The sequence below is a fragment of the Diachasmimorpha longicaudata genome, chromosome 4, assembly GCF_034640455.1.
Source record: "Diachasmimorpha longicaudata isolate KC_UGA_2023 chromosome 4, iyDiaLong2, whole genome shotgun sequence".
Lineage (NCBI taxonomy): Eukaryota > Metazoa > Arthropoda > Insecta > Hymenoptera > Braconidae > Diachasmimorpha > Diachasmimorpha longicaudata.
The window spans coordinates 9142186-9165880 of record NC_087228.1 but is presented as its reverse complement, the minus strand read 5'-3'; the positions used below and the strand labels follow the sequence as shown (position 1 = coordinate 9165880).

The following is a 23695-nucleotide window of genomic DNA, read 5'->3' as shown; positions in this document are numbered from 1 at the left end:
TATAACCGGCATAAGATCATCCGTGTCCCTGGATCCACTCATGCTGGGGCCTTATTCAACTCGTTATACGTATGGAAGTTAACCGAGTAACTTTATACTGTGCCGCGCGTGCATTTATCGTTATCTTAACGAGAATCGGCAATTTTCTGGCCAACTTCGTCGCACGAGGTAACTTCTTTCAGTATCACGACGCACTGGGTAACACAGAGATATCCGGGGGTTTTGTTGGACTAACGTTTATATGTTTAAACTGTGAGAAAAGATTCAACTGCGATTCTGCTATTATGGACGACAAAACTTATCAGAATGGGCCCATTTGTGCTCAATCGTAATTGGTCCTTGAGAGTGAAAGCACAAGTGATGACTACTCCTCAAGATAAAATGAAAACGTTATGTGAAAGGTCATTTTATTTTTAATTGACAGTCTTCATTTAGATCAAAAAAATATTTGAGTATTTACGGAAATTTAGGAGAGAAAATTAATAGAAAAATGCTATGAAAAACTAGCAAATGAACTCACTAAAATTAATGGAGTTAAAGATGTTGTCAACTCCTGCCAGTTATTGCATTACGATAAAACTATCATAGGAGGTTTATTTGTGTCTAGAGCTTATTGATAATTAGTCCTTGAGAGTGAAAGCCCAAGAAGCTATTCCTCAAGATGAATGTGGAGAGAACACATTTCCGAAATCGATCATAATGCAGTTACTTCTCTCGCCACACCCGAGAGCGAAAGTCTCTATAGTTTTGATATTGAACCGCTGTGTTTCGTCATGAACAATTTACGCCAGTTATTAATCCAGTTTTTTGTATTAAATATGGGAAAGCAAGGTGCTGATACTCATAAAGCAGATGTTTCGATCGGCATCATTGCTGCTCAACATATAATCAAATGGTTATTAATTCACCAATTTTCTTCTCAAAATCATTTGTCCTTATTATTAATTGAACCTCAATATTCTCATTCTTGTCCAATTCCACAATGAATTACCAAAAACTTCACAGTGATTTCTCAATATTCAATTTTCGATGTGTGAAGTTCATTTTATAGTTTACGCACAGAAAATTTATGAAAATTAACGCCCACATATTCCCAAATTTGATTATAATACTGTGACTTCCTTGACCACGCCCGACAGCGAAAGTCTTTACGGTTTTAGTATTGACCTGTTGAGTTTCGTCATGAGCCATTTATGCCGGTTATTAATCCAGTTTTTTATATTAAATATGGGAAAGTGAGTGTCCGCTGCTCATAAAGCAGATGGTTCCATTGGAGCCAGTGGATTGAGCCGTTGGAACCGTTGGAAGAAAGAGCGATTACATTTTCAAAAATCGATCATGCGGGTACTTCTCTCGCCAACTGAGAGCGAAAGGCCCCACAGTTTTGATATTGAATTGCTGTGTTTCGTCACGAACAATTTATGCCAGTTATTAATTCAATTTTCCATATTGAACATGGGAAAGCGAAGTGCGGATATGCTCATGAAGCGAATGCAGTCGTTTGAGTCACTGATGCTGAAATTACAATCAAATTTTAATACGTGAAATTTATGGGATTTTTATTGGATAGAAGTGGCAATACGTTTAGGGTTGAGGTGGTAAATTATCTCGATGAGTGAATAAACTCGGGATTGAGGTGTTTGTTGGGTACTTTAGGCGTTAACATTCAGAAATCAGGGCAAACTAGAGTCAACTGTAGACAGAAGAGTTCACATACCTGGTCATGGGAACTGGCCCGTTCCAGATAACACTCCCACTCATTTGCAAGTTCCCTACCGTGATTTTTCACCCTTTCTCTTCGTGTATGCATCACTGGTAAGGCATCGTGGCACTTCTTCGGGACCTCGGTGAACTCCTACGCGTCTTCATAAACACTGATCGATGTATGGAGAACGAGCGCCCAAAGATGTTGCCATCTGTCTTTCAATGGCTAATTATTTTTGGTAAAAATCAACAGCTATCTGCTGTCGTGGGTAAACATTCGGGCTGGATTGCTGTACAGCTATTTTCATCAATCAGTGACTAGGTGCCTGATAACAGACAACTTCGAGGAAACTGTTTTTCGGTGAATGAGACTAAGCAACATGAAAACAAGCTTTCAATTAGAATTTTCTGATAAAATTAAGCTCGTGAAATCAGGATCATTATCAGCAAATTTCGGCCAAAAATCTCCGACTCTCAAGTCTAATTTTTGAATAGTTAATTAATTCAATTGCAAATTTTTTTTTGTGTGAAAATCAGAGATGGATTTCTGTAAATCAGTGATACAACTCAAAATGAGGGATTACATCATTGAAAGGTAGACGAAATTTCCAAATTTTGCAATCACTGAATGTCACAATCATAAATTCCCACCAATTGTGGATAAAATTCTAAAAATAAAATCCCCTTTCTCTCTGTCATTTGATGAATGTACCTGAAATTCTTTGAGTCCCTGAACACGTGTGAACACATGTACAACTAGCCTTCTCCTACACGATATGAATAATCATTCGGTGTATCCTTTACTCACCTAGTCTTCCTGGTATTGCACGTACTCACGTTGTAGGGTAGTTTAAATACCCACTAGCCGTATTTTTATCCTCTCCACCTCGTTGTCCTCTGTTCTTGTGGTAGTACCCTGGGTGAGAGTGCGCTGGACATTCGATCTGTGTACCCCTCTGGGTGTACAACACCGGGATACACTGGCGTGCGCCAACTTCGAGATAATGTAATCTACACCAAGAGGCGCAAGATTATGCATCCCGGAGATCCACGAAGAAGATTCCCCGGTGATCTATGGTCCACGATGGGGTACACTATCCAAGCACCTAGGGTTGTACCTCGTTGAAAATTCCTCGGAGTCTCGCTACTGTGAGCAGATTCCTTCTCTATTCCCAATATATTCTTTTTCATTTGTTATTCGTGGAGGTACATTGTTGAATAAATTGTGGACTTGGCATCGTCGGTTAGAATCGGGGATTTTGCATAATACATGTTTCCCAGTGTTATTTGAAACATCAGAGGAGAAAAAACAACGAAAATTTTGAGGAGGTGAATTGAGCGGGCGAGAACAGTTCATTAAAACAAGTGGAAAATTGGTCTTGTGTTGCATCTAATGTAGTTGGACAATCCATCATGGGACGAATGATAAATATACGAAAAAAAAATATTTTCGCCAAATATCCATTCACTTCAGAGAAGTATTTATTTTTTAACAATTGTATTTCTTCGGTCTAATTACTCCCGATGGGATCGACTGTGATTTATTACTCTAGAGAACGAGTATTTTATACGTGACCTTGAATGAACTCCATTGATAATTATTTCGTATTTCTAAAGTTCTGATTTTTTTCAGGGAATAATTGCGATGAATTATTTAATGCTCACAATTATTACTGGAGTTCACTCAACGTTATAATTAAAATGATTATGTTCTAGGACAATATAAGTGACGCATTTCAAATACTTTTCTGAAGTAAATGATTATTTGGCAGAAATGTTTTTTTTTTCAGTCTAGAATTCTCTATCACTGCAGAATAACCTTTTCGATTTACGAAAATTCCCCCCGAGTCATCGCTCAAGCAAGACGAAGTGAATCGACAGACATGTAACCCTCCTTGTAACACTGGTGCACTCGTCGATCAAAGGGTATTCCACTTGCCGACGTGTTGTATACCTGTATACATCAGTGAGGATTCAACGCCCGTTGAGAATTCCCAGCTCGTTTGCCTTTACACTCACTCACCTCGAATATATCCCCGGTCGATCATCTCACCAGTACACAACAAAATCCGAGTTAGAAGTCGTGAGACGCCAATCCAACAGGTGACTATCGATACCGCCTCGATGCTTCGTTAGTTCAGCCTTTGCTTGATGTACAACACCTTTGCCTTTTATAAAATGTAACGAATGGACTTGCATGCTGAATTGCTGCATCTATCAGGCAAATTGGACGATTCGTGGCAATTTTATTGGTTGAAGGGGTTTATCGATGAGGATTAGTGATTTAGTGGGAATAATATTTTGTTAATCGAAAATGTTATTCGTGAATTACCAATATTATTCCTATTATGATCATTTATTATTATTTTGTATTCTCCATGAATTTTTTCGATAAATTTTACTGGAATCCTCTACTTTTCATCTCCACAACTGAAATTGAAAATAAGAAAAAAATAATTTTTTCATCGCGAACTCTGTGTCCATGAAATTTTAATATTTTTTCAACAACAGCGCAAGTGAGAGTTTTGAACTCTCGATTTTTCATTCTCGAGTCCACGGCAACAAGGACGTTCTCGTTGGAAGGACAACGACAACATTGACCGGTTTAACTCCTTCATCCTGTTTACCCCGGAGTCAAGAAACATTCGAAAGATCAAGGGAATTTAATAAAGACACCGCCACCATTTCTCTCCGCATATTGATACTCCAAATTAACATAATTTTCGGATGGCTATTCAACCCGGAATGTCTGCTATCCATCTACGGCATTTATTCACATGATTCCATGCAAAAGAGGACAATGTTTTCCCACCAGTATCCGGGGATAATCTTTTTTCGCACATTTCACCACGCCCCGTCACACACACATACGCATATCCCACAACGGCCTCTAACGCCTGCGCTTGGATTTTCGCGCGTGGGCAATCCACCTTTTCCATTTGAAATCGTTAGGAAATGTTTCAATCCCAACGTGTTTCAACTGCAACCCGAGACGCCTGTCTTTATAGCCAATCCAGTCGCTTGAGAATTGTTTTTGACTCACTAAATTCCGTCTTATCTTGTACATGACACAGCAACAAAGTGTTTTGAGGAACGAGAATGCACCATCGAAGTGGAGATGTTTACCGAGATTCAATGCAGATACGGAAAATTATTTACTGTTGATTGGGTCGGTTGACTATTAACAAATGGCCGAGTCTGATATAGACGCGCGAATGTTTTCTCAATATTTATGTGGACACGTCGATGAACAGTAATTATGATTAATGGTGAACGAGACGCGAGACAAGTCCAAGACAGCTTATCCAGCAAATTTACGTAATCGGATAATTTAATTAGAAATAATTAAAGCTGTCCGCGCGCATTTCGTAATTTTTCCTTCGATTAAAAAAGGACTAATAGATTTGAAAAATGAATTTTCGTGCCGAAATTTCTCCCGTACAGATTTAAATCGTGTTTATGAATAGATTAACAATTTTTTTTCTTTCCTGTTGGCCGATAAGTACCGCCCCCACAAGCGATAATAACCGATTGATCCGTAATGCGATTTTCCTCAGCGTCGAACGGCTCGATGAATTACCTATTTGGAACCGGAATGAGTGATTTTTCCCGGCATTTTTTTTTTTTTATTTCGTTAATTTTTATTCCATTCCTTCATGCAGTCCCGTTTGAGAGACAGGAACAAAGTCTGCCTTCCGGCGAGCCACACACTCGCGCTTGCATAAACCTATTTCACCCTTGGTCGATTCAAATCGATTATGTCGATTCGATGGACACATATACACTCTCCCGTGAGGCTCTTGTCACGCAATCCGTATCCTTCGTGGGGAAAATTACAGCTGGAAAAAATCCCTTTTTCGTTTATCGATAGGTATTTTTTACCCTTCGGCGCTGACGCATGTAATTGATCGATTGCTCAGCAGGATTTGATTTTTTCCTAGATATTTGCACACTCGAAATATTCTGTCGCAATCGGTGGTTGCGTGTGGGTGGGCGGACGGAGGGAAATGTAGGCGAAAAAATTCGACACTTTTCAAAGTGACACCGGGTCTGCAACGATCGGTAATTTCAACCAATGATTTTTAGTGGTCGCGAATCATTCACTTTCTGTTGCTAAATATTTCGCATTAATTTACAAATTAATTTTTAGAGCAGAGATAATTAAATTAATGAATCGGGTCGGGATAAAATGGCAGAGGATAAAACGATTCAATTGGTCGAGATTGAGAGGGTGAAAAAGTGTCGGGGAAATGCAGAATTTTTAGTGCTTCATGTCACAGTTTCATTAATTCAATCACCCTTAACTAAGTGATGCAAATTTATCAGTAGAAAATTGTTGTTCAGAGTTGCCGAAGAGAGTACCCTAATGAGCCATCTTTTATCCTTGTCAGAAATACTTATAACCGGCGCTAAGAGGAGCAATCAGGGGTGATTCGACTTCTCCCTGATGTGCTCATTATCAATCTACATACAGGATGAGATAGACTTCCAGAACGAATCGATGTAGTCTATCGAGACCAGTCGCCAAACGGCTCTGAATAAAAACCCGGCTTTATCCTATGATATTTCGATTTCATTTTAATGAGAGGCAGGGAGCCACCGAGATTAAATCGATCCCGGTTAGTTGACTAATCATACCGATCACTTGACACATTTATCATAATGTCACAGATACACAGGCCTGGAGGGAGCCTTTCTTCGCAAAAACGAATTGATGATTATTGCCCTGAGAGAGTAGGAAACGTTTTTTTTTTAATTTGCTAGTTTCACGCAATCAATTTATGATCTAAATGGCGAATAAATCGGTGTCTTGGAGGATCGGTTTTCTTCTGGGGAATTATCATGCAGGGAGTTCAATTATTTTTTGAGTAAAAAATTGTTTGTGCGAAGGCGAAATTACGGTTTCCTTCGCATTATTTTTTGCACCGGTGGAGTATTTTTTGGCAAACATTAAGGACGTAGCGATGGACGAAAGTGAAAATTCTTTAAAAATTACGCACCTGTTCCATAATTTCCCCATGAAAACAGTATCCAGCAAAAATTACCAAACAGTTATGCATTTTTTCACTAAACGCTCCATCCTTTTTCCTGAAAGTTAACAGATAAAATTTTGAATACAATCTATCAACCAATAGATCGTTTCTACCTGCAAAAATTAGAAAATACTTTCATTGAAAGTTTCAGAAACGATGAAGACAGATGACCGACTTAATATTCTCCCATACATAGAAAAAAACCTAAAATTTTATCGTTTTTGTTAAATTTATTTTCTCCACGTTTCCGTGACAAAACATCGAACACATTCATACGTCAAAAAGCCATTCCTTTTCCACGGAATTATGATAATGTTTCGATTTTTTCGTAAACCACCGCAAAACCATGTCCTCTCCTGGCAACTTGACCGTGTTTCCAGCAAATTCAATTACACGTTGCTAATGCCAAAGCGTCCGACACCGTCGAGCGGTAACCCGCCCACGGGCGTCCTATCCTCGGAAGTGTGTGCGACCCATCTACGTTCCCTTTTGTCTTACCCAGCCTCCGAGTGCCTGAAACCGAGTAAAAAGGTGGAGAAAAAAAAAATTCACAAAACACCGAGAGGTCTTTGCCTTCCTCCGGTCGGACACGCGACCCCCATGTTCATAAAACGTGAGAGATACCCGGGCGGGGCGCGTGTGCGCCGCTGGCCACTCACTCATTTCTTATTTCTCATTTTTACCGTCTCGATTCATTCTCGTGAGAAGTGACTCGCACCCAGCGGGCCCTGATGCAATATGGGACAGAGTTCATTTATTTCAATCAGAGAAATTTCTCCCAATCCTTCATTTCTGATTGAGTCATTTATTCATCATCTGGAGATGTTTTTTTTTTTATGAAATATCTGATGATCTGCATTTTCACATATCAGGGTTTTTTCATATGGAGTTCATCATCATTCATTTATCACTCATAAATGCTGAGTTGACTCAGTTACATTCAGTAAATTATTAGATAAATAAATTGATAGTGAACAATCAATTTTTGTTCCCGTGAGCGCGGAAAAAAATCCAATTTTTTCTCACTTCAAGACAATACCAGCGCGTTATTAACGCCTTCCGTAATAAATATATAAGTACATAACGCCCATAAATAATGTACCTAACCGACAAGCCAATTCATGCGCGCACGAAGCGCGCACCCTTCCCAGTCATCGAAATAGGACAAACCGATGAATGCAAAACACGAAGAGAAATCCCAAACATTGTGCAATCCATTGACAATATAAATAATTCAGCAGCATAATTATGAACTTTGAACAATTAACGTGAGAAAAAAACAAATCAGGGAAATTGGGAGAAATCTGCCAATGCACTCGTGATTGAGTCATTTATTCTTCATCCGAGGAATTTCTTTCTCAATTTTTACCGAATATGTGATCGGTGTTTTCACAAATCAGCGATATTCCCACGTAGCTACTGCTCTGCATTAATTCACCTCGTTTTCCCCTTTTATTTTCTACTGAGCCCCCACTGAACTTAGCTCAGTGTCGCGGGTTACCTTGTGACCCGGCTCGTTGGTATCCAAATCCCATCGATCGTGATCGGAAGAAGACGGTCGTGAGGCGTGTACTCCGTCTTTGTTTATCGTTTTATTTCAAAGTACCTGCTGACTTCACGTGCATAAATTGTATCGAGAGTCCTTATCAATTGAGCTCGTTATTTGCCGTGTATGCAAAATCTTTGGCCGTCTGGTGAGGGAGAAAGAAAAATTTTTTTCTCCAAACCCAGAGGCATTGTACAATTTTCCTTTCAATATTATCAGATTATTCGTTTCTCTTGTGAACTCCAATGAACATCTTATCGACGGGTGAATTGAGGCTAAACCATTCTCATGCGGGGAGGGTGAGGAGTGGATGAAAAAGGCAGAATCATTACCGATAAAATGAAATGTGGCGGGGACACGGGGGTGTCATGAGCCGATTTAATTGGAAGCCCAGGCGAGTCGAAGGGGCTCACTAAATCACGAAGTGCTCGCAAAACAACGAGACGTTTTCAGTGCCTCGCCTCCTACAACTGGGACAGATCCGATTGTAATACACCAGGTACTGACTTTTATTGAGTTCAGACTGAATAACGTCGTATAACTTCAAAAGATTGAATATTCCCAGGAGAGAAATACAGGGGAAGGGTTTCGTCAGATTGATCATGATCTCGGGGGGGGGGGAAGATAGGAGGGAAAATTGTGGAGATATTGTGGTGAAAATGGGGAGGGAAGGATTTGGGTTGAATGAGATTCATCAACTTATTAGTAGTTGCGATTCTCAAGTGAAACAATATATATTAATCCATCACTTCAACTTCGACATATTAGATAATTATTCCCCTTCCCCAATCACTCCAAATCCATTGGGTGCTTACGGTACCGATGATTGAACGATTATCCCGACATTGCAATTTGATTGATCAATAAATCAAATCATTGATCACGTGAAATGCCAATCCCTGAGGCACCTCCCCCTGATTTAACGAGGTATCGAGCATAAGCGAGTGTGCACGAAGAATTTGAAGGGAAAAAAAATCGAAGACAGGAGATCACCAAGTTCAAGATCAACGGTGGATGGTCTACCTGGTGTGGCTCGTTAGCACCAGTGACGTCGCACTCGCAGCGCACCGTACAATACCCGAGTCGTCGTCGATTCCGTAATTGCCGCCTTGCTGACTGTATTTCACTCGATTCATTGGCATTTTTTTTCCTCCCGATACGACCTTCACTATCATTAGGCTCATCGGGTTTTACTCCCGGGTGATTGGCCATGCGCGCGTAATGTCGGCCGGCCGACGCAAGCAATCGAGGTATTTCTATTCAACCGGGACAACTCTTGAGGTATTGAATTGTGCATAACTAAAAAAAATTGTATAAAGAAGCGTTGATTCGCGATGATGAACGTTCCACTGGGATTATCCCATGGGAGTGAAAGGGTGGTCTGTTTGGAGCTATGAATAGCACTTGATGCGCAAAAATAATACCAAGATTGTACCCAGATTAGAGTGTCAATCAGATATTTTCTTCACGTGTGAAACACTTGGTTATTTTTTCCTTCATTTTTAATTGCAGCAAAATGTGGAATAGAAATTTAACTCAGACACATGATATTTTTTATTAATTTATGAAATGGAGTCATGATTTTTATCCGAGCCAATAATTTCTTCACACGTAAAGAAATTATTTCGCAATAAATATTTTGAGGCTTCATAATTTCCAACGTGACGAGTTCCTAATTAATTATGAATTGATTGAGTAGCACGCGATGCATAAAAATTAATCGACTGTGCGCGATTGGAATGTCAATCAATTTTTCTTCCTCGAGAGAGACTTATCGTTAATTAAAATAAGGAGAACGGAAATTCAATTTGAAGGGCAATTAGAGAGCAATATTCCATTAATGCAGCAAATGCAGTTATTATTTTTATCTATGCAAATGGATTATTTACATATAAAGAAATAATTTATCCACAAAAGTGTTGAGGTTTAACGTCTCTGGACATGACTAATTCCATTAGAATAAACGATAATTTCATGCAAATGAATTTTGCAAAATTTAAAAGATCTAATTTACGCGTGGGTGGTGTGTTTGCCAGCCAACTCATCAACTACTCCGAGCACTGATGTACAATTGTGTAAAACGACATGACTGGGTACGTAATCTAACGGGCTCCGTGGCATTTAGTGAATTAAATTCCCCCATACAACCAAACCCGCGGAAGTCGTGATTTACTCACGTATTCTGGCGTGAAAATGTGTTATACCCGGTGACCCAGTGACACCCAATGGATAGAATATCAGAAGAGTATCAACGCCTCACCAATGTGCCAGGGTTCAAGTTCAAAATTCCCGAGATACCGACGGAAATTTCATTAGTGAACGCCGAGTGATGGATCGCCAACTTCTGTTTCCCACGTTACCAATCATATGCCGATTGTCGGGCACTTACGCGTTATTTCCGATAATTGAATGGGAGGTGAGTTTCTGACGATGACCACCGGATAACTTTCTCGATGTAGTTAATTTTGAATCAGCATTCCTAGTTGTAGAAGATGAAAGTTTTGCGGAGTTGTTTTAGACCGACGTTTGTTCCTTTTTAATGTGGATAAGCGTCTGATTTGAATCCCATGTGGAGATCCACTTACGGTATTTTAGAAAATTTTTGGAATTGTGAAAACATTGAAGGATTTTCTAGGAATTTTACGCTAAAAAATCGGGTTTTGGCGCTTTCATACACCGACTGGTGTCACAGGAATATTAAATTTTTTTACAGTATTCACAAAAAGGAGAGGAACTCCTGCAATTTTTTTTTAAAGAAATAGGCCATGAAAATTGCAGTCAATTGATTATTATCAATCATGTGAAATCGAGTGAAATTGAATACATAGAAAATTTGACTGACCAAAAGGAAGCTGTTCACATGTAAATGAGGTGCTAGATCCTGTCTATTTTTTTATAATCGAACAAATCAGGATATAATGGCATTATTGTGTCGGTTGTTAAATGCTGGGAAAGCTGGTGAACGGTCAAAACACCTTTGATCTGCACACTTTCAATGATATTTACTTTATCGCGTTTGTTTACACAGTGCAGCAGTAAATGATATTTATCACGCAGTAATTGAATATCGGAAGGGTGAAGAGTTGGGAGTTTTCACTTCTGACGAGAAATGAGAATTTGAAATTGAAAATATTGGTTTAATGCGAGACAGGAAGAAGTACTTGGGAGAATCATGTGCTTAATTGAAAAAAAAATCTATGCAGGGAAAGTCAGCTCAAGTAAAGTGGACAATTAAATAATTGCAAATTAATCTTCAACAATGTATTCAGTTTCAATCCAAATGATTCCAATGAATTATCTTTCTCACCCCATGATATTAAGATCCATTAAAAAAAAACTTGAATTCTTGCACAAAAACAGCAGAAAGTGCACCATAAAATGTAAACGTGGTGCGAAAGGTAGTTTCGAAAATATTTACGTAAAAACTCGGAAAAAGTGTGAAGCGAAAAATAAAAGTTTCCTCTTAAGTTTTATAAATTTTATGGTTCGAAACGTAATTTTTACGTGTCGAAACGTAATTATTGCGTGACTCTCCATAAAAACTGAGGCAGAGAGAATGTGCAAAAAAATAATTGATGAAAAAATAGCAAATGGCTAACAATACGCGTTGCGTGTAATAACCATTAACAAACCAGTCATTTTCGGTCATTTTTTCCGCAGCTCCACCTCCCAAATTTATCTCTGGAACTTTGGTTAGAAATTTCTTTCCCATTCAAAATTTACATATTTTCATAATTAACAATTCAAAATGAATTAACTAGCCGTAGAGATGCAGTAAATAATTCACATTCCCCATCAATCTAGCAATTTCCCTTTTCTCCTTGCCCCCGAGAATAAATCAATTCTCTACAACTGCATTAAAAAATTCTTCTGAAACGAATAATTCTCTCATGTCACTGAACATTGAAATTCTCCTTGAAAAAAAAATTCCAACTCGTTAATGAACTTTTAGCTGCCAGGTGCGACTGGTACAGTTGTAGGAAGTCGAAACCCCGTTCTATCGAAAATGCATACCCAACAGTGTCAACCCACGCGTCGACTCGACATAAATCCTCGTTTTTCCGCTTTATATTGCCACACTGTGATAGTCCGAGTTATTTCAAATTAAATAGGCACGCAGTCTCGGGAGAGTTATAATTTCCCCTTCTCTCTTCATATCTGCATCTCCATCACGTGTTAAAATCCCCCACAAGTGTAATAGAGTCAACACTCTCGATTGACCAGGACGGTAACACCAGAAACCCCCGTCAATTCTCGAGTAAGTGAAACCACCCGTTCGTCCTACAGACATCAACTTGGCTTATTTATCAGGATCCCAACCAAATAAACGGCTCCAAACATTCGCGAAAAATGCCTTTATTTATTCCATAAAATTCAATAGTGAAGCAGGAACATAAAGAATTATGTGCGTGACGCGTGGGTTGTCTGAAATTTTCGCCATTCAAATAGAATTCCATTCATAAATATGAAATTTATCTGCGCATTCATTTTGTTTCAATTGAAATGAAACCAAAAATCTCTACTTTCTTAATTTTATTTGACAAAATTGCAATTTTTACATGTGCCTCTATGGTTTATTTTTATAATAAAATGTTCGCCTCAATTATCGGGACTGCAGTAGTCCCATTCATTCTCCATAAATCAATTCCGCTCGTATATCAAGATCTTGACATCGTAAAAAAGTCCAAACACCGCGAAAAATTACCTCATCTATTTTCTAAAACATGCTACTGAAACAGGAATACAAAGACTTATGTGAATGGCGCGTGGGCTGTCGGAAATTTTCCCCATTGAAATAAAATCCTTTGATTCATAAATCCGAAAATTTTCAACCACCGATAAAGACAACCATCCACACGGCTGTCTCGTACATTTTTTTCCCCTCTCTCTCCTTCCATCAAATCTATGACTCCTGTGTATCATAAAGTAGGTTAAACGCCTCCGTTTTCACTCAGCGACACAACGTGCGAGATTTCATCGCCAGAAGAAATGAAGAAGAAGAATCAGAACATTTAGCTGAATGTGTTTTTCCCAGTATCCTAAACGCAGATCATTAGAGACAACAGGATTAATGAATTCCGGATTTGAAGGGGTGTAAAAAATAGTATTCTCGCTGAATAATACCGACCCGGATCCCATACACTCAACAATCACGAATACCTTTGCCCTCCACCGCACACCATCTCCAAGCTAGACCTAAACCCAAACGCGTATAAAATTAAAGAAAGTCAACGAAAAGAACGAGTTAAAAGTCGTTGTACCACTCATCGTGATTCAACGTTCAAGAGGTTGAGAGATTTACATGAAATTTACATTCAACGGGGGCAAGGATTACTGGTAGAGTGCATTCAGTGGCAGAAGACGATATACGACATCGAGGGAGAGAAGGGAGATCATCAGTACCTGGTGAACCGATGATACGGTGACCCAGAGAGTTTAAGTGGGCGGAGTTTGAGTCCCTCCGAGGTATTTGTACACGTGGGAAAATGGATAATGTCTCTGCTAGGGGGTACAAGGGGGTGAACCGTGACTCAATGAACCCATTGGACTCTTGCAAATTCATGCTACTGCTGATACATTTGACATGTGGCTCTCCGGAGTGAATGGATTGAGAGGCAAATGCCGATAACGAAGTCTAATGCAACCAATCGTAAAATTCAATTGAAAATCTGAATTTGGTGATCCCTGGGAACAAGAATCATTTATTTGTTTGCATGGTATTTCCGTGATTACTCTGGTGGTCCAATATACGTAACAATTGGCTCGGAAACACCATTAAAACACCACTATTGCATAAGCCGGTATTTACTCTCTTAACTTTATTCACGGATTTAGCCATTTTTATTATTCAACAGACCTCGTGTTACAAACAAAATACCTGACTGTTGTGGATCTAGGTGGTATTGATTGCCAGCATGGGGGGACATAAATCCTGATAGTGTTGGCACGTACCAATGGCCACCTCAATCCCTGGGACAGCACCACACCTTCTCTCGATAGTTGTGTGAAATTATTTTTAATGTCTCTGAGTATTGCCTCGATGGAATGGGGTGGGGAGGTTTTTGATGAGTGAAATGATTACCTGAATTTCAGAGATGTTGATATGGAATGAATTTAGTTGAGTGAAAGACATCAGAGTTCCAGGACAGCAATTATTACTACGAAAATTATCGTTTTTGGTAGAAACTGGCAGAACTCATTTGCTCTCATGTAATTTGTTCATAACCCAGAGAAGAAAGGAGATTATTAGAGGAGAGAATAATTGAGCAATAAATATCGTAAAAAACTTACGAAAATTTGAAAAAATTCTCGTTTTTATCAGCCAACAACTGATGAGAGTAGAGGAAAATTGAGTGATGGTGAGGTCCTCCCCGTGGCTTTTTTTCCAGATGATCGGTTGTTAACGTCGATAATGACAACGTTACACCGCTGTATCCATCATTATTTTCATCCTTGACTCGAAACAGTCCATTGAAATGTTTATTATGCAGTTTACGAGTCAATGGTAATGGTTTACAGCCTCATTGTAATCAATTTTCACGGTAATTTCAATACTCCAGGAGCATTGTTACCAATGTCTACGGGTAATTGCAGTTGTACCTGTTACCGATAGATTATTAAAATTGATTTCAACGTTTCGTCTGTCGATATTTTCACTAGACTTGAATTACCGTATTTTCCCTCATTCCTCATTCTTTCACTGAGACCAAGGTCGACCATTAAAATCCCACTTTAATCTAAACCGATTCATTTTACTTGGCATGTCGCCAAGTTGCCCAGAATGACTTATACGACATGGTTCATGGAGCAGCCGACCTTATCAGGAATCATTAACCGTTTTGCCGACACAGACCACTCGTTTGAATATATTCTAGCATATGTGACTTACAGAGGTACTGTTCCAACGGAATCGGATCGTTGCGTACAGAGAGATCTCTGCATTTATCCACTCCCCCTTCGTACCATCCACTTTGTTTGTCTCGTTTAATTGTCCCCAACATGACAATTGAATTGAAAAGACACAGTCCTTAATCTCACTCGAGTTTGAAATTTTACCGGCCTCTTTCATCCGTCAAGGCTGTTTCATATTTCTAGAATCACCGGTACCTGTCCAACCTCACCTTGGCTCTATTCACTGAGATTGTGTTTCTTTTTTTGATGACAGTTGTAGATGCTGTTATCGCTGCTTGACGTCTGCACGAATACGAAACCTTCGTGTTATTTTTTTTTCAGGCTGGATGATGTTGCTGGGAAGATGCAACTGATGGGAATGATATTTATTGAAATATTTTACTGTTAGATATTTCGCTGTTTGGCTTGTCATTAAATTGTCGACGATTCTGTTAGCCTTTTGAGGAATGATTTTCTCCGGAATATGATTCCTTTATAATTAATCTCATATATAATGTTGAATTGAACTATATTTTCAGTCTTTGGAGACGGAAAATCGTCGTTGATCCAGTTTGGATTTCGTAATTCTTCTCCTCGTCTTTCCCTCGATGAAACAAAATATTTCCAGCACCGAAAATCACGTGTTATCAGACCTATTGACATAAACCGTCATTTCCCATTGATCCGAGGTCACGATATGAAAACCCACCTGCTGCCAGCTCCCTGTTGAAGTCTATTATTAGCCTGCCCGCACCTTTCTATCATTCCCCTTTCCTCCTACCTTTGTGCATTGGTATCCAACCTACGTATAAATGCCACATCGTACAAATGTGATAGTTCGCTTGCGTCTTATCGAAAAACCAGGAAAACCATGGTCGCCCACTCTCAATCGACAAACTTCCCCTTGTTGGACATAATGTAACTCCAGATAGAGTTGGGAATACTTTGTAATCCACCAGCGAATTCCTTCCGACATTGGTGAGACTCGGGTGTACCTATCACGTTTATTCGTTACATTTCTTTCGTCTCTCTTTGTTCAATCGTTGGAGACAATATCCCAGAGAGGAAACAGCTGGAATTTCACTAAGGCGCGAAAGTAGTGATTCTTATCGGCATGACCAATCGTGCGAAAGTACTGTTGTTGTATTTATCGTTCACAAACGCCCGGGGGAATCGGTGCTCTTGGCGCATCTGGGAATTAAGCTTCGGGTTAGCATTGCTGTTATGATGCCATTCACACCGGGTGATAAAGATTCATTTACTATTGATGGGAATTGCAGGAGACCAGGGGAAGGTTATTTAGATCCCTTAAAGCGATCCCCGGCGTCTGGTAACTTTACTGTATTTTTTTTCTGAAATTTTTTTATAGAAATGGGAGAAGAAATCAGGTTTCAGTGAATGAAGTTCTTTGTACCAGTCCTGGGATTTTTTCCTGGCACAATTTTCACGAAAATTTTCCTATCCATTTCTCCAGACCCCGGTTTGATATCTCCACAGTCCGGGAAAGTTGAATACAAAAGAAGATAAACCCCTTATCACCACGATCCATCGTGTCGAGGAGGTGACCTCCTAGATCGCTTTTGTCCATGAGAAATGGCAAGAGACCACGGGATCATCTCAACTCGTAACAAGACCTTTGCGGCGAATTCCCATCCTGTTTTTGCTCTTCCCCTTTTCCCTTTTTTTTCAAAGAAAGCCAGCCTGTTCTATGTAAATCCAATACGTGATCTGGTATCTTTGGCAACGCTTTTTACTCCCCCCTCACGACGTCGTCTCCACCCGGTTTCCCGGCATCCGCCTAACCCCCGGGACATTATGATACCGAGTTTGTTGCCTTTCATCGATCCATTGAGGCACCAAACGCCCACACAAGTTGCAGCTGGAATTATACACATCCATATATCTCATTGTTTATTGGCTTCATCGAACCATACCTCTGGATACTCCTAGATCGCTTTGCGATTCACATTTCAATTTCATAGTGTGAATTCTAGCTGCCATTCTCCTTGCCTCAACATAATTTGCTGGTGATAGGCTGTGAAATGCAGTCGATTGTAATTGACGATTTTAATTAATTTTGTCCTGTCATCGTAAATTTTTTAAAAGGAAATATTCCAGAGTTTCCATGAATTCGTCATTTATTTAAACATTTCAACGACAAAATGGGACTTCAGTGATTAACATACACAATTAGTCTCACAATATTTCTCGTAAATAAATTTAACGATAAGTTAATTCTCCCAACGATTCTCTTAATGAATTTCTCGAATCAAGCAGAGAACACAGTGCATTGTCTCCTCGCACATGTTTTATTGTTTCGAAAATAGGAAGCGAACATTTCCACCCAGAAGAAGTGGAAAAAAGAAACTGATGTGACCTGTTATTGAAGACAATTACTCACTACCTCTGAAATCCTCCCACTTCCGGTGGAATTTTCCGCGTGATTGATCGTTTCTTTTTTATACTTCCCTATTTGACTTTGTGAATACTTGCACTTTCGCAAAGATCTGGTATCTAACACCAGCACCTTGCACTCCGCCAATGAGATGATACCTGGTATTATACCCTCTATTTCATTGCATCTCTAATTTTTTTCAACTTTTCCTTTCCTCACCGTGTGTAACACTCGGGGGCAAATGCAACTTCCAGCAATTTTTGATCGAAGTGAAAAGAGAATCGCGGAAAGGGGGAGAAGGGGGAATTGAAAAGGAGATACAATTCCTTCTGTTGCTGAAGTGATGAGATATCCTCGAATGTGAACCCTCGACACCTCTCACGTTCACAATCGGTGAGATTTGTTTGCGACAGATTTTGATTGCTTACTTTCTCGTTGCTGGCCACTGTTAGAAAATTACTCTTCAAATTGCGAATCAAAAATGGGGGAATGACAAATTGACGTGAATTCAGAGATTAAATTATTGTGATTTTCAGACATTTTTACTGTTACTGACTTATTTAGGTGCTATTCTTAAAAAATTATTGACAATAATTTATTGAAGATAAAAATTTCCCAAGAATGCATCGATAATTATCGTAAATTTGAAATAAATCAATCGTTAGTACGGCCCAAAAATTCTGAAAAGGCGAGTAACTGCTCGCGATTATTCCTCAGCGATTGTCTCCATGTATTGACTATTCGAGTGAGCTGACATTACTAACAATTTAAATTACGGAAACGGCACAGAAAGGGTGCAATAACTCTTTCCCCGGATTTTCCCCTCGTTTTCAATTTCTAACCCATTGACAGAAAAGTGGAGCACAAAGAGACAAACAAAACCGTCACATTGAATATAATAATATGGCACCCAGCAATAAATGTCAACTGAATGGATCATTAGAGTCAAATACGTCTAGTCAACATGACAATACAAGACGAACAACTCGTTTCACCTGGAGATCGGATGCTGTACCACTGGGGCGTGGCGATTCAACAGCAACAGTGGCTCCTTTCCCTCGCGCTCATTCGACGATCCATGGAAATTGTGCAACTTGTTGCCTTTATACCTCACCGGTGATGATTTTTTCCGTAACTCTGAGGGAGTTTTTTTAATCGATTTATGTACCCCGACAAATCCGGGCATCGTAAACGAGATCGTGTGGTACACAAGAGGGGTTTATGCCTGAGCTCTAACTCTCCCACGCAGAAAACATGCCCTGACTCGTGTGTTCCATGAAATGATTAAGTGATGGCAATTCAATTTACAGAAAATTTTGTTTTTGCGCACCCACTTAACCTCAATTTTTTTGCAATTGTTCATTCTTAACCGTTTATTTTTCCGCTATTACCGCGGTACATTGAGACTGAGAGGCTTATCGAGAAGAATCGAGATCGGTTGGATTGCCGACGGGGGGAGATAAACATCTCCACGTGGCTCTCTCGAAACTCCCATTGAGCCAGATCATCGCCGTTACACATTGCGGATGCACTTGCTCTCTTCCCCCAGCACTCAACCAATTTTTTTACTCCCCAACTTCAACCGGAGTTATTTACAAACAAGCATTCATCCCAAACCTCGTTTACCCGATTTTTACCTACCGGAGGGTGTCAAGTGGCGCCGCTTGACGCGCAGCTTTCCCGCGCACGATGGCCGCCACCCGCTATTTTCTCCTATATCTCATCTCGAGAGTTTAAACCAGTCGTAAAGAACTTTGAATGACTCTTTCCCGGTAATTCAACGTGCTCAGGATACTCCAGGGGGGAATTATCCTCCATATGCCGGAACTTATGAATTCTCAGGGTGGGAAGAAAAATACCCGCTGACTGAATTTTCATGAACGGTCCTTGGGAACCACCCGCAATAAACGGGTTTAGTGTCACTAGCCAATGTAAAAGTCAAGTCAACGGTTTTGCCGATTAATTATTGCACAATGTCAATCTACCATTTAACGCTCTAAATCAGACAAACACGCGAATTGGAATCAAATCAATCGACGATCTGTGGACTTACAGAAGTATCGCATTAATGACCTCACTTATGTATACCACTTTCAGAATATGCGATAAGCAGTGAGACTTGATTATTAATTCACAATAAACAAACATTATTATATTCATTTCCATCACTATAAATAAAATGAATTATTCAATGTTTAGTTCGTCTTATTCAATTATTTTCATCGAAACAAATCCACCGAGTTGTTGAATATCAACAGAAGCATTTTTAGAATACCATATTTGTCAATAAAAAATGTAGTTCGATTAAAAATGTCATTTCTTTGACTCTAGAAGACACGGACATCGCATTCCGGTGTCTATTTTCACTGTTACCACACGCACTCTACTTTATACACACGTCTGTATCATGACATAGTGTCTGGTACAGAAAATACCGGCCCCATAAACTCACCCCCCCCCCTCCCCCCTTCATTCCCCCGTGTGTATACACGCACCTGTCCAGATTGAGCCAAAGCCCTCTCTCGCAATATGCATTCAGTAATGCAGAAAGGGCGTGAGTGGGGCCCTCGCGTGGGTGGCCAACTTTTCCTCGTGTAGTTACGCATGAATCGATTCTCCGGACGCGTGGTATCAGACCAATCCCTCCCCCATCGGCTTTATTCTTCTATTCACCAATAAATTGCCGCAAGATCTCGAATGGTGAATTTATCGTATTTCCAGTACATATAATTTATCCGGACAATATTCTGGGTATTTATTGCAGCTCTATTGGTGTATCATTACACTTTCAGTTGATTTGTTTTTCCTTTGAATGATTGAATTCAATAGAATCAGTCTCAGGGGTTTCATTTGTCCATTAAAATCCCCATGAATCACTCGGAATAATGATTCACGTGGTTTCCATATTTTTCGCGGAATTTTTCGCGGGGAATGCGGAGAATTTTACAGACAATTCGACTTATATGAGTTCAATTTGTATTCACATCGGGACTTTATGAAAGCATAAAATTTGCTGGTACAACATAGCACAGGACACTTGATGATATGAAAACCGAGTTTTGATGGAAGAGAGATTATTTCCATAAAATTTGATTGGATCTAGCGGAGAAATAATTGTGACATGTGAAGTTTGTGAATAAAATTCAAGAGAATCAATAAATTGTTGATAAATATGATTATATACCAGTTTAATACTTAAATTAAATATGAAAATGTAGAATGACTTGAATTTTCTATTTTCTCAAATTGAGTAATTCCATTTCGGTTGTGACTGGCATTTTTTGGTGAATTTTTCTTCGTGCAGAATCACTTAAATATTTCATTCTGTTGCATTGAATAACAATGGAATTGCCGTATTTTCTAGGAAACATTTGATTGAATGAGAAGAATTTTATGAACACATCAATCGGCATAAATGAATTTTGTATTCACCTCGTGTCTTTACGACTGCATAAAACTCACCGACACAACATAACGTAAAAACTTCATGAAATAAAAACTAAGTATCGATGCAGAGTGGATTTTCATTGCATAAGGGGCACGTAACATTTTATCTTGAATAAAAATAATTTCACTTGAAATATAACACGTTATCTTCACGAATGAGTGGAGTGTGGAGCGTTCAAGCTTCTTCCAGCCATCTGTAACGTATTTATGTCCTCGAAGTCTCATTTTATTGCACCACTGACGCACCATTCGTATAAAAACGTAATCCTGGGATGAACGGTGTGGGTTTGGTGCTCTTCCTTCTCCACTTGTCTCTTGGCTGGTGAAATAGGGGAAAATAAAGAATAACATTGCTAAACTGAAATAACGATGCTCATAATGGTTAAAATTCAGTGATATAAAAAGCCCCAGCTGTGCTGATGGAAAAAAATTAAATAAATAATTGAAGATTACGATGAATTTTATGGATCATCAGTGAGAATTGATGACGTGGTAGGGACATGTGAGATGGAGCTCTTGACTGCTGGTTTGGTCATTATAAAGGAGGAAAATGTGCGTTGTAGGTGCAGCATGTGCTATTTGCATTCGTTGGCAAACGATGGTAAGAGAAGACATTCCAACTGTGGTGAGGATAAAAGTTTTATGGGACTTACAGGGGCCCCGTGGGATTCAATCCCGTGATTTCTTCTCTGCTGTAGGAACTTTGAACTCACTGATAGTGAACTCACTCATAATTGTTGTTACATTGTGGTCTTACACACATTTTAAAAGACTGATGTTAAAAATTCAAAATTTTATGAAAAAATCTCAGCAAATTGTCAATTTCCAATCATTAGCGAATTTGTGGGCAAATAATGTAAATGGAAATCCTTTTTTCATCGATTAAATATCTGAACTTTCGATGAGTTCCCGAATAATAGATCAAAACCACTAACTGCACCACAGCAAGTAGAAATGGATTCTCTTTGTCTGACCAGTGAGGGCAACCCAAAACACAGCTGATCACAAATTCCCTTTGTCTGCCTTTTCGTGAGGAGTCCAGACTCGGGGAGTATGATAGTGAAAGGGCGGTAGGGAGATTAAAATGCATGCGAGGGTCGGGAAAATTGAAGAATTTAGGGGTTGCAGGGATGATTAAAACATGCTATGGATTTTATGGCTCAGTTTATGACGATCCATCGGAATTCAGGGGATGATAAACTAGTCGAGGGTTCTTGTTCAAGCTTCTGGAAATATTTATAAAACTTATTTTCAAATTCAAGCCATTGATTTATGCAATGAAATTCTTTGCCATTTTAAATTTGCATTTGTCCATGAATTATTGAATCTCCGATGTGATGACCATAACATTAATCAGAAGATGGGAAAAAATAGCCTTGAGTCACGGACACTGTTCTAACCCTGTCCGATATTCATTTATTTTCGATGGTAGAACGATAATTCTCGAATCCATTAATACCCGCTCGATTAATTGCCCCCCCCCTCTCGCCCTGGACATGAAAATTCATTATAAATTCGAGACGCATAATTCGCGCTACATGAGAGATAATGCAAACGCTAATGCAACATCCCCCAAGTACGTGATTAGATTTACCTTTTGCGGGGTAACATGACTGCTGGACATGAATATTGGATGCTCGTGGTCGTCGATAATGATGTCTAGGCGTGCGCCAGATATTTGAGATAAACCAATATGTGGTGGGTGTTTGAACAGTTCAAGGGTGATGAGGGTAATCCAGCAAAGTTATTTTCGGGACAGTGACATTTTTTTCATTTATTCGAGAAATTTTATTCCCTCCACGTGCGAACTTTTGTGTTCTGCCTCGGAAATTTTGAGAACCACCCGAGAGGGAATAAATCCATACTATTTCCCATTGGACCCGGAGCACGATGTCCTCCCGAAACGTGACTTGATGGATAAGTGAGAGGAAATGAAACTCTTTCAGGGATTATTTCTGTCAAATAATCCAAATTCTTTTTTTATTCATTTTCGAATGAGGGAGCAAAGGAATTGATATCACACACCTGATATTTTGAGATGCCCTTCCCCTAAACAGAATTTTAAAAAATCTCCAATAATATGGAACTACAGTGCGAGGATTAAACTCTCGCGACTGAATCGTGAATTTTCCATCTGTAAATCTTCGGTTCAAAGCGAGGGCCGCAATTCACACGCCATAAATACGCGTCCATAATAATTAATTGAGACGTTGACTATCCAGAGTGGCCTGAGAATGTTTTTTTATCAACTCACCAGTTCTACATAATATAAAAGTACTTTATTTTTCAGTATCTCCTCTGTTCCCTCGGAGCGCAGCCGCAAGTGGTTGTTCTCAGAAAAGTGAACACTGGATGGGTTTTCTGTACATCCTCTCTCTCTCTCTCTTCCTTAGGACCGTAATTGCATGCGTGTAGTTTTATTTTAAAATGGGCGACCATTGCCATGGTGTCTCTCACGCATACCGTTCAAGGTATTTGTTACGGGCAAATTTATACCGGATTTTCACCGTCGAAGGAACGCCGATGTGGATAGTAACGCTGGATTTGATCGATTTCTTCATTTGGAGGCGATCGAGAGAATCTTCAATGCTTCGTTAAATATTTGTCCGCGTCATTCAACATTAATTACCACCACACTTCGTTCAGAAATTCCTAATTAAAATCCTGGAACTGTTGATC

At 39.4% G+C, this 23695-nt stretch overlaps 1 protein-coding gene across 2 annotated transcripts in view; it reads left to right on the top strand.

Moving 5' to 3' along the window:
* The window catches only part of LOC135161589 (uncharacterized), a 78090-nt gene that overhangs the window by 47830 nt on the left and 6565 nt on the right, over positions 1-23695 (top strand). The gene's annotated exons all lie outside the window — the stretch shown is intronic.